Source organism: Coregonus clupeaformis, unplaced genomic scaffold, assembly GCF_020615455.1.
Source record: "Coregonus clupeaformis isolate EN_2021a unplaced genomic scaffold, ASM2061545v1 scaf1471, whole genome shotgun sequence".
NCBI classification, from domain to species: Eukaryota; Metazoa; Chordata; class Actinopteri; order Salmoniformes; family Salmonidae; genus Coregonus; species Coregonus clupeaformis.
In genome coordinates, this window is record NW_025534925.1 from 49,412 (window position 1) to 62,740 (window position 13,329).

Sequence of the window (13,329 nt, forward strand, 5' to 3'; positions counted from 1 at the left end):
CATTAGAGTTACCAGCCTCATAATAAATGCTTCACAGAGTTCAAGTAACAGACACATCTCAACATCAACTGTTCAGAGGAGACTGCGTGAATTAGGCCTTCATGGGTGAATTGCTGCAAAGAAACCAATAATAAGAAGAGACTTGCTTTGGCCAAGAAACACACGCAATGGACATTAGACCGGTGGAAATCTGTCCTTTAGTCTGATGAGTCCAAATTTGAGATTTTTGGTTCCAACCGCCGTGTCTTTGTGAGAACGGATGAGGTGTGATGGTGTGGGGGTGCTTTGCTGACACTGTCAGTGATTTTATTAAGAATTCAAGGCACACTTAACCAGCATGGCTACCACAGCATTCTGCAGCGATACGCCATCCCATCTGGTTTGGGCTTAGTGGGACTATCATTTGTTTTTCAACAGGACAATGACCCAGACTGTGTAAGGGCTATTTTACCAAGAAAGAGAGTGATGGAGTGCTGCATCAGATGACCTGGCCTCCACAATTCCCCTGACCTCAACCCAATTGAGATGGTTTGGGATGAGTCGGACCGCAGTGTGAAGGAAAAGCAGCCAACAAGTGCTCAGCATATGTGGGAACTCCTTCAAGACTGTTGGAAAAGCATTCCAGGTGAAGCTGGTTGAGAGAATGCCAAGAGTGTGCAAAGCTGTCATCAAAGCAAATGGTGGCTACTTTGAAGAATCTCAAATATAAAATAGATTTTGATTTGTTTAACACTATTTTTGGGGCACTACATGATTCCATATGTGTTATTTCATTGTTTTGATGTCTTCACTATTATTCTACAATGTAGAAAACAGTAAAAATAAAGAAAAACCCTTGAATGAGTTGGTGTGTCCAAACTTTTGACTGGTACTGTATATTTATAGTGAACAAAAATATAAGGTCAACAATTAATGATTTTACTGAGTTACAGTTCATATAAGGAACTCAGTCAATTGAAATACGTTCATTAGGCCCTAATCTATGGATTTCACAACTGTGTGTGGGCCCACCCACTTGGGAGCCAGGCCCACCCACTGGGGAACCAGACCCAGCCAATTAGAATGAGTTTTTCCCCACAAAAGGGCTTTATTACAGACAGAAATACTCATCAGTTTCATCAGCTGTCCGGGTGGCTGGTCTCAGATGATCCTGCAGGTGAAGAAACCAGATGTGGAGGTCCTGGGCTGGCATGGTTATATGTGGTCTGCGGTTGTGAGGCCGATTGGACGTACTGCCAATGAACATTGAATTATCTGGCAACAGCTCTGGTGGGCATTCCTGCAGTCAGCATGTCAATTGTACGCTCCCTCAACTTGAGACATCTGTGGCCTTTTATTGTCCCCAGCACAAGGTGCACCTGTGTAATTATCATGCTGTTTAATCAGCTTCTTGATATTTCAAACTTGTCAGGTGGATGGATTATCTTGGCAAATGAGAAATGCTCACTAACAGGGATATAAACAAATTTGGGCACAACATTTGGAGAAATAAGCTTTTGTGCATATGGAACATTTCTGGGATCTTTTATTTCAGCTCATGAAATATGGGACCAACACTTTACATGTTGCGTTTATTTTTGTTCAGTACATATACAGTGCATTCGGAAAGTATTCAGACCCCTTGACCTTTTCCACATTTTGTTACGATACAGCCTTATTCTAAAATTGATTAAATTATTTTTCCCCTCATCATTCTACACACAATACCCGATAATGACAAAGCGAAAACAGGTTTTTAGAAATACCTTATTTACAGTATTCAGACCCTTGCTATGAGACTCGAAATTGAGCTCAGGTGCATCCTGTTTCCATTTATCATCCTTGAGATGTTTCTACAACTTGATTGGAGTCCACCTGTGGTAAATTCAATTGATTGGACTTGATTTGGAAAGGCAGACACCTGTCTATATAAGGTCCCACAGTTGACAGTGCATGTCAGAGCAAAAACTAAGCCATGAGGTTGAAGGAATTGCCTGAATGCCAAGCGTCTGGAGGGAAACCTGGAACCATCCCTATGGTGAAGCATGGTGGTGGTAGCATCATGCTGTGGGGATGTTTTCAGTGGCAGGGACTGGGAGTCTAGTCAGGATCGAGGGAAAGATGAACGGAGCAAAGTACAGAGAGATCCTTCATGAAAACCTGCTCCTGAGCACTCAGGACTTCAGACTGGGGCGAAGGTTCACCTTCCAACGACCCTAAGCACACAGCCAAGACAATGCAGGAGTGGCTTCAGGACAAGTCTCTGAATGTCCTTGAGTGGCCCAGCCAGAGCCAGGACCTGAACCCGATCTAACATCTCTGGAGAGACCTGAAAATAGCTGTGCAGTGACGCTCCCCATCCAACCTGACAGAGCTTGAGAGGATCTGCAGAGAAGAATGGGAGAAACTCCCCCAAATACAGGTGTGCCAAGCTTGTAAGGCGTCATACCCAAGAAGACTCGAGGCTGTAATCGCTGCCAAAGGTGCTTCAAGAAAGTACTAAAAGGGTCTGAATACTTATGTAAATGTGATATTTCAGATTTAGCTTCGTCATTATTGGGTATTGTGTGTAGATTTGATGAGGGGACATTTTTAAATCCATTTTAGAATAAGGCTGTAACGTAACAAAATGTGGAAAAAGTCAAGGGGTCTGAATACTTTCCGAATGAGTTGTGTATGTGTGTGTATTTATATATATATATATACATATATATACAGTGCTATGAAAAAGTATTTGCCCCCTTTCTAATTTTCTCTACTTTTGCATATTTGTGATACTGAATGTTATCAGATCTTCAACCAAAACCTAATATTAGATAAAGGGAACATAAGGGAACAAATAACACAACAATTAAATATTTATTTCATAAACAAAGTTATACAACACCCAATTCCCCTGTGTGAAAAAGTAATTGCCCCCTTACACTCAATAACTGGTTGTGCCACCTTTGGCTGCAATGACTCCAACCAAATGCTTTCTGTAGTTGTTGATCAGTCTCTCATGTTGTTGTGGAATAATTTTGGCCCACTCTTCCATGCAGAACTGCTTTAACTCAATGACGTGTGGGTTTTCAAGCATGAACTGCTTGTTTCAAGTCCTGCCACAACATCTCAATTGGGATTAGGTCTGGACTTTGACTAGGCCATTCCAAAACTTCCAATTTGTTGCTTTTTAGCTATTTTCATGTAGACTTGATTGTGTGTTTTGGATCATTGTCTTGCTGTATGACCCAGCTGCGCTTCAGCTCACAGACGGATGGTCTGACATTCTCCTGTAGAATTCTCTGATACAGAGCAGAATTCATGGTTCCTTCTATTAAGGCAAGTCGTCCAGGTCCTGAGGCAGCAAAGCATCCCAAACCATCACACCACCACCACCATGCTTGACCTTTTGGTATGATGTTGTTACTGTGGAATGCAGAGTTTGGTTTTCGCCAGGCATTACTGGAACCAGTAACTCAGAGGTTTAGGGACTTATCCACTGACTTCTGAGTGAAAATGGATGAGAGTATTTCACATTCCATGGCAGGTAGGGCTGGGAATTGCCAGGGACCTGCCGATACGATATATATTGCGATTCTCACAAGTCTATATATATTGTGATTCCATACTGCGATTTTATTGCGATTCGATGTTCCAAACATATTGCCCGCTATACATCTGCTGCAGAGAGATGGAGAGAGCCATGAGAAAAAAAGTGTTGATCAGTCATGGAATAAAAGTGCTGATAAAATGATTGATCACTATTTAAAAAGAAGATTAAGAACAAGCTATAGGATAAAAAATACAGAAGTTTTAGCGCAGGTACAGCCGACTAGCTCTAGCTAACGCAAACTAGCAAATAAATCAATAAATTGATACTTGGGTGAAAGTATCAATATAGCTTTAAAAACTATATTGCGATAGTAAAATAAATAAATAAATAGGTCACTAAATTGGCAGGTTATGAACACCCTCAGGTAGATGTCAACGTTTTCCAGTGTGAGGAGTTAGACAGCTGCAAGAGGATGAAATTAATTCCATTATGCAGTGCAAATGTAGGAAGACTACAATATCCTGGCTGAGGGGTAGGTTGTAATGTAATTGCATTAGTACATGACTCAAGGACCTTGGGTAAGGCAACTGCTGCTGCATCCTCTGTAGAATATCCCTGGTAGTTGGCTAAATGGATGAAAATGAATCCAGATGGATAGCGTTTGCTAAGTACAGAAAAAGTGCTAAATAATAAAGACTTATCTCTAACCCAGAAGATGGCTAATCCCTGTAAAACTATGCTCATTACTTCAATGGGAAAGGGGAGATTTGCTTAATGAAGTCGTTAAGGAGCCGGCAACCCTGCAGCTGTCAGGAACCACTGTAAATTTCATTTGAGAGAAATGATGTGATTGACTGATACAGGGGCGGACTGTGACCAGAAATTGCCCCTGGCATTTCTAACATTTCTAAGGCCCCCAGTATTAGCCAGATAATGTTTTTTTGCGCAAAGAACACAAGTTAAACAGGCCCACTGGGCTAAATATGGACCAGCCCAACTGGCATTTGCCTGAAATGCCAGATGGCCAGTCCGCCACTGATATTTGTGTCACTTAGTGTGTCAGGCTGTGTGTGTATCCCAAGTGCTCACAGACTTTAGTTTTACACTGAACAAAAATATAAACGCAACACTCAACAATTTCAAAGATTTTACTGAGTTACAGTTCATATAAGGAAATCAGTCAATTGAAATGAATTTATTAGGCCCTAATCTATGGATTTCACATGACTGGGATTACAGATATGCATCTATTGGTCACAGATACCTTTAAAAAAAAAAAAAGTAGGTGTGTGTGGATCAGAAAACCAATAAATGTCTGGTGTGACCACCATTTGCCTCATGCAACGCAACTTATCTCCTTCACATAGAGTTGATCAGGCTGTTGATTGTGGCTTGTGGAATGTTGTCCCACTCCTCTTCAATGGCTGTGTGAAGTTGCTGGATATGGGCGTGAACTGGAACATGCTGTCGTACACGTTGATCCAGAGCATACCAAATATGCTCAATGGGTGTCATGTCTGGTGAATATGCAGGCCATGGAAGAACTGGGACATTTTTCGGCTTCCAGGAATTGTGTACAGATCCTTGCGACAAGGGGCCGTGCATTATCATGCTGAAACATGAGGTGATGGTGGCGGATGAATGGCAGCTCGACAATGAGCCTCAGGATCTCGTCACGTCAAATTGCCATCGATGAAATGCAATTGTGTTAGTTGTCCGCAAGTTATGCCTGCCCATACCATAACCCCACCGCCACCATGTGGCACTCTGTTCACAACATTGACAACCGCTCTCCCACACGTCTGCCATCTGCCTGGTACAGTTGAAACTGGGATTCATCCGTGACGAGCACACTTCTCCAGCATGCCAGTGGCCATCGAAGGTGAGCATTTGCCCACTGAAGTCGGTTATGACGCTCGAACTGCAGTCAGGTCAAGACCCTGGTGAGGACGACAAGCATGCAGAGGAACTTCCCCGAGACGGTTTCTGACAGTTTGTGCAGAAATTCTTCGGTTAGTGCAAAACCCACAGTTTCATCAGCTGGAACGTTGCTGTGGGGACTTGCTCCCATTCAGCCACAAGCATTAGTGAGGTCGGGCACTGATGTTGGGCGATTAGGCCTGGCTCGCAGTCGGGCGTTCCAATTAATCCCAAAGCTGTTCGATGGGGTTGAGGTCAGGGCTCTGTGCAGGCCAGTCAAGTTCTTCCACACCGATGTTGACACACCATTTCTGTATGGACCTCGCTTTGTGCACGGGGCATTGTCATGCTGAAACAGGAAAGGGCCCTCCCCAAACTGTTGCCACAAAGTTGGAAGCACAGAATCGTCTAGAATGTCATTGTATGCTGTAGCGTTAAGATTTCTCTTCACTGGACCTAAGGGGCCTAGCCCGAACCATGAAAAACAGCCCCAGACCATTATTCCTCTTCCACCAAACTTTAGAGTTGGCACTATGCATTGGGGCAGGTAGCGTTCTCCTGGCATCCGCAAAAACCCATCACTTCAGAGAACGCGTTTCCACTGCTCCAGAGTCCAATAGTGGTGAGCTTTACACCACTCCAGCCGACGCTTGGCATGTGCATGGGGATCTTAGGATATTGTGCGGCTGCTCGGCAATGGAAACCCATTTCATGAACAGTTATTGTGCTGACGTTGCTTCCAGGAGGCAGTTTGGAACTCGGTAGTGAGTGTTGTAACCGAGGACAGACGATTTTTACGCGCTATGCGATTCAGCACACGGCGGTCTCGTTCTGTGAGCTTGTATGGTCTATCACTTTGCAGCTGAGCCGTTGTTGCTCCGTTTCCACTTCACAATAACAGCACTTACAGTTGACAGGGGCAGCTCTAGCAGGGCAGAAATTTGATGAACTGACTTGTTGGATAGGTGGCATCTTATGGCGGAGCTACGTTGAAAGTCACTGAGCTCTTCAGTAAGGCCATTCTACTGCCAATGTTTGTCTATGGAGATTGCATGGCTGTGTGCTCGATTTTATACACCTTTCAGTAACGGGTGTGGCTGAAATACCCGAACCCACTAATTTGAAGGGGTGTCCACCTACTTTTTGTTTATATAGTGTATCATCGCGTGACTCTAAGTTTACTTTGATATGATGGTTATTATATCAATATTTGCACATAAAGCTGCTTCCACTGACATTATTCGCATAATTAATTTTACAGACACAACAAAGATCCCACCATGTCGAACGAACAAATTGTCTGTTGGCATTTATAAAATTGTACTGGAATGTCATATTTCCATCAACCCGGTCGTGACTGTTTTCATGTGTCGGGTAATTAATCCCCATGAAATGGTTGGATGGAACGAATAGGCAAAAAAAATGTCATAGCGGTAGCCTATTATATGGATAATATAACTCAAACTTACCATAAAAGAGAATGAATCACACAGGCATGCAAGTTGTGTTGTTCAAGAATGCTCTGTTCAGGCAACGATTATGACTAACATCCCCTGTCATCTGTGGTTCAAGTGTGTAAACCCATCATGTGCCACGCGCCAAACCACTTTCGCTGCATAGGCCTACGGAGCTTGAGCCGACACACTACCGTTCAAAAGTTTGGGGTCACTTGAAATGTCTTGTTTTCGAAAGAAAAGCTATTTTTTTGTCCATTAAAAATAACATCAAGTTGATCCGAAATACAATGTAGACATTGTTAATGTTGTAAATGGCTATTGAAGCTGGAAATGGCAGATTTTTTATGGAATATCTACATAGGCGTACAGAGGCCCATTATCAGCAACCATCAGTCCTGTGTTCCAATGGCACGTTGTGTTTGCTAATCCAAGTTTATCATTTTAAAAGGCTAATTGATCATTAGAAAACCCTTTTGCAATTATGTTAGCACAGCTGAAAACTGTTGTGCTGATTAAAGAAGCAATAAAACTGGCCTTCTTGAGACTAGTTGAGTATCTGGAGCATCAGCAATTGTGGGTTCGATTACAGGCTCAAAATGGCCAGAAACAAATAACTTGTTTGTTGTTATTCTGTCTCTCACTGTTCAAATAAACCTACCATTAAAATTATAGACTGATCATGTCTTTGTCAGTGGGCAAACGTACAAAATCAGCAGGGGATCAAATACTTTTTTCCCTCACTGTATATAAAAAACGATATTGGGTTTAAAAAGAGAGAGGGATGCAAAGTGTAGTCTCAATAGGGAAAGAGTTAAGAGCTAGAAGGAATTTGCAACGAGCACACCACAATCACAACTTTTGGGTAAGTCTCATACATATTTTAATTAGGATAAAACGCCTTCAGCTTTTATTAGTATATAATATGCTAAGTGTGTCTCTAATATCTCTGTGTAAATGACAGCTGCCTCATTCCTAGATTTACAAACCAAGTCTAGACAACCTAGGCTAATTCAGGCCTGGGGTGGTCTACAGGCAAGTCATACATATTTCTGTTCAGAAATGAAGAGCAAAAGTCTAGCCTACAGCAGATGGATGTGTAAATTGCCTACCCATTGGTCAAAATTAGCTTGGGGCGCCAGCTACATTGTTGAAAAAACATGCTGCTGCTGTATCATCCAGGGATTGGCCAGTTTTGCCATGCTCTCTTACCTTTCTAGCATAGCCTACATATTTAAACATTAGACTATTGATTTCTAGATAAAGCTAATTGAATGCTTCCCTTGTCCATCCATATAGAGATAATGTAAAGCAGTAGGCTAGTTAGTTTAGTGGTGAAGGCATTCCACAGCAGGGATAAAGGGATGGGAACAGGAAAATGGAGATATTAAAACTGTGAATGTTACATTGCATTTTGGGGACCCTAAGCAAGATTTGAGTTGGGCCATCAACGCAAAAACATTTCATTCTTGATGGTGGAGAGAGAAATGTACGTTTTTAAAGTAAATTTCCTGCAATTACACATTTTGCCATGAGGTGTAGAGAAAATGTTGCCATTTTAAAGCAAGCTTTCTGCAGTTCTCACACATTTTGCCATGGGCTGGAGAGAAATGTTTGCAGTTTTAAAGTTAATTTCCTGAAATTCTACACATATTGCCATGACATATGCCATGTTAATGATATCTGAGTGAGAGTGACTAACAAAATCAATGAGGGCCCCATGGAGGTCAAGGCCCCTGGGCATGCGTGACCGGTCGGTATTCGGACATGATTACTACAAGTTTAGATAACTGGGTAGACTAACTACCAATCTAAAAAGTTATCCCATGTCACCCCGTTCCTTCGCTCTCTCCACTGGCTTCCATTTGAAGCTTAAATCCACTACAAGACCATGGTACTTGCCTATGGAGCAACTAGAGTAAATGCCCCTCCCTACCTTCAGGCTATGCTCAAACCCTACACCCCAACCCGAGTACTCCGTTCTGCCACCTCTGGTCTCTTGGCGCTCCCACCCCTGCGGGAAGGCAGCTCCCACTCAGCCCAGTCCAAGCTCTTCTCTGTCCTGGCACCCCAATAGTGGAACCAGGCTTCCCCCGAAGCTAGGACAGCAGATTCCCTGCCCCATCTTCCGAAAACATCTTAAAGAAAACAAACTTTTTGTGAACTAACACTAGCGCTTGACTTTTTTCCCCCCTTACTAGCTCTGACTTTGCTGATAGCTACTTTATTGAGGGAAAACTGTACTTACTATGACTGTGATATGTGGTTGTCCCACCTAGCTATCTTAAGATAAATGCACTAACTGTAAGTCACTCTGGACATTAAAATGTAAATGTAAAAATTGTTAGCTCACATGGCTAATTTTGTGACTGTCAGTGACTGACAAAACAAGAGAAAGACTGATGACGCGCAACCAGATTTCGAACTTTTTACCTTGTGTATTTTACTATTCTAACTCTCAACAGTAAATTGAGACACCAATTGAGTTCCCAAAACCCGCTAGGGATCATCGGGGCCCCCTAGCGCCTGGGGGGGCCCTAAGCGGCAGCGTATGTCGCTATGCCTGGAACCGGCCCTGTGTAGAGGACTATATTTAAGAAATAAGGCCTGAGGGGGTGTGGGTATGGCCAATATAACACCGGCTAAGGGCTGTTCTTATGACGATACAATGTGGAGTGCCTGGATACAGCCCTTAGCCGTGGCATATTGGCCATATACCACAAACCCCTGAGGTGCCTTATTGCTATTATAAACTGGTTTCCAACGTAATTAGAGCAGTAAAAATAAATGTTTTGTTAGACCAGTGGTATATGGTCTGATATACCACGGCTGTCAGCCAATCAGCATTCAGGGCTCGGAACCAACCAGTTTATAATTGTCTTCTTATAGGCTAGCCACATACATGCTCTCACCACTCCAAAGCTCCTATCTCCATGTCTGTTTCTATTCCATCAAATTTGTAGCCCTCTCCATTTACCATGCTCTTCCTCGGTTGTCTCTTCTTCTCTTTTTGCACACATAGCCACACTCCCTTCTCTTCTCACTCCCCCTCGGTCTCCCCTTGTCTCCTTGTATTACTTCGCACATGCAGCCCTGCTCTCTCCACCCTTGCTACCCCCTCTATCGACACACACTGTTACATATGTTACAAATAAATAAAAATAAATAAATAAATAAATATCTCTGGGTAAAATGTAGCTTCAATACACATGTTCTCTCATACAGACTCTTTGTGTGATATCTTTCACTCACGCTAATACAGGGATACACAGAACACACACATTTGGGGTTATGTCTCTGCATTACTTCACTCTGTGTGATATCTCTGTGCAATCCTTGCCCACTGGGCACAAAATGCAATGTTTGTTATCAGTGGGGAGTGGAGACTTTCTCTCTTTTCTTTCTCTTGCTTACCCTCTCCATGCCAACTCTCCTTATCCCCCCACACACAACCCCCTCAATCTCCCCCTCCTTCTGTCTCTCTCCATCCCTCTCCACCACTCCTCATGCATGATCTCCCTCCTCCACCTTTCCCTAACCATCCGTCTCCCTGACAATCTGCGTCCTGCATCCATCCATCCAGTGGTGAGATGGGGAATATGAAAACAGGCGGAAAAGAAAACAGAGAGCAAGAGGGAAAGAAAACAGAAGCATATTCAATAAGAGAGACTTCACTGTGGAGAGGAGGAAGGAGTGTGTTTGTGTGCTCTACCCTCCCTCTCTCTCTCTCTCTCTCTCTCTCTCTCTCTCTCTCTCTCTCTCTCTCTCTCTCTCTCTCTCCCGCTCTCTCTCTCTGTCGCTCTCTATCTCTCTCTCTCCCGCTCTCTCTCTCTCTCGCTCTCTATCTTTCTCTCTCTCTCTGTGCGAGTGTGTGCAGCGTGTGCGTCTCTTCTGGCTCCACCGTTGTTCACTGGCTCCATGGATGAGCTGGGGAAGAGGAGGGAGAGCGGAATCAGTGGATGCGTCTGGCCGGAGGAGAATGGGAGGAGTTTGGATCGGCATGCACGACTAACCGGCGGCTCTGATCATCGGCGGCTCTTTCTCCATCCCTCCCTGACTCCCTTCCCCCTCTCTCTCCCCTTATCTCCCCCTCTCTCTCAGACTCACACACTCTCACGCACAGGCTGGATGTCATCTCGCTAGGCTGAACGAGAGGTGCTTAGTCTTGTCATTGAGTTGCACAGGGGAGATCCAGAGAGTTGGGTGTGTGTGAGTGTGTGAGTGTGTGTGAAGTGGGGACACTGAATACACAGAGGTGGCTTTGATTGGTTCGTGGCTTAAATTACTCTCTCACTGCGCTCTGTGTGACAGTGGACTTACCTCTGGGATCCTGACAACGAAAACAAACGGTCACTGAGAGAAGGGAGAGAGGGCGGGGGGTTGCTTTATTTTGCTCTGTGTCTCTGTGTTTGTCTCTCTCTGTCCTGCAGGTGTGTGTGTGTTTGGGGAACTCATCCTCCCCCTCTTTCTCTCTTTCTCTGTATGAACTGAAAGTGTGACTGTGATCTTATTCTAGGTGGTAGTTCAGGGCTCTCATTGCATTGCCTCTCTCTCTCTTTCTCTCTCGCTCTCTCGCTCTCTCTCTGTGTGTGTCTCTGTAGGTGTCTGTGTATTGGGGCCTCCTTGGCTGTGGGGCCGAAGGGGTCATGATGGACCTAAAGGAGAGCTGTGGCAGTGAGGGGAGCCATGAGAGCTCCAGTCTGCGCCCGTCCTCCTGGCAGGCCTTCTCCCACACCAGCACGCTCCACGGCTCACGCTTCATCTTTCCCTACGGCCGGCCTCGCCTCTGCCGCCTGCTCTGGGCCGCCGCCCTGCTGGCCTGCCTGGGCCTCCTGGCCCTGGAGAGCGCCTGAGCGCCTGGCCTATTTCCTGTCCTACCCCCATGTGACTAGCGTGGATGCCGTGGTGTCGGGCAGCCTGGTGTTCCCTGCCGTCACCGTGTGCAACCTCAATGCCTACCGCTTCAGCCGCCTGTCCCGCAATGACCTGTACCATGCTGGGGAGCTACTGGCCCTGCTGGACGTCCACCTGAGGATCCCTGAGCCCCAGCTGGTCGAGCCCCACGTCCTGGCCTTCCTCACAGACAAGGCCAACTTCACCGCCTACAGGCCCAAGTCCTTCAGCATGCGTGAGTTCACCGAGAGGGTGGGCCACGACCTCAAGGAGATGATGCTCTACTGCCGATACCAAGGCCAGGAGTGCAGCCACAAAGACTTCAAAACCGTAAGTCTACTCATAGTCTCCCTGTCTTTGCTCAGGTCTGGCATGGGTCAGATCTGCTGCAGCGCAGTTGAGTCTCTCACTCAGAAGGCTTTGTCTGTCAAGTGTTAATGTGTGTTCCGTGATATGGTCTGCAAGTTTCCAAATACTGTTAGAGGTTTTTCCCTCTGAGTTGACTTGATGGTAGCTGATGCTTTTTCCTCCCACTGGGTCCCCTGCTTGTATTTCTCATGTTTTTTTTTTTACTTCTCATGTTTTTTTATTATTTCCATCTACAGGTTGTTTTTAGTGACTGTGTACTGCAAGCCCACACTCTGCAGGTGTCCTGCTATTTATTTATTTATTTGATTTCAACCACAGTATAGCTTTAGGGGTTTTGACAGTCTGTGCTACAGGTCTCTTGATAGTCCCCATAAATATGGAATAAGTAGTTTGTCTTTGTCACATGGGACATCATTTCAGATTTCATGGAATGACAGCTTTTGTTGCCCAGTTACAGCTCTTGTTGCCCAGTTACAGCTCGTGTTGCCCAGTTACAGCTCTTGTTGCCCAGTTACAGCTCTAGTTAGCCAGTTACAGCTTTTGTTGCCCAACTACAGCTTTTGTTGCCCAACTACAGCTTTTGTTGCCCAGTTACTGCTCTTGTCCACGTACAGATCTAGTTGACCAGTTACAGCTCTTGGTGCCCAGTTACAGCTCTTGTTGTCCAGTTATTGCTCTTGTCCACGTGCAGCTGTAGTTGACCAGTTACAGCTCTTGTTGCCCAGTAACAGCTCTTGTTGCCCAGTTACTGCTCTTGTCCACGTACAGGTCTAGTTTGCCAGTTACAGCTCTTGTTGCCCAGTTACAGCCCTTGCCCAGTTACAGCTCTTGTTGCCCAGTTACAGCTCTTGTTGCCCGGTTACAGCTCTTGCCCAGCCACAGCTTGTAGCCAACAGGTTCTCCAGACCATGCACAGGCTGTAGCTTATGTACAGGTTGCTGCTAATGAGTTTTCCTCAGTGCTTTTTGTCTTGTAGCCACAGAGCCGTAGCACACACACAGGCCCTGCTGTAGAAATGCCTTTAGGCTGATCTGCTTTGATGAGTGTAATCATTCCTGTCATTAAAGGAGAATATCAAAGACATCACTCTCTGTCTAAACCAGCAAACTGGCAGCTTGTAGATTGTCTGAGTTGAGGCTTCAGGTTGCCCAGTGATGTAGTCACAGATGGATTCATATC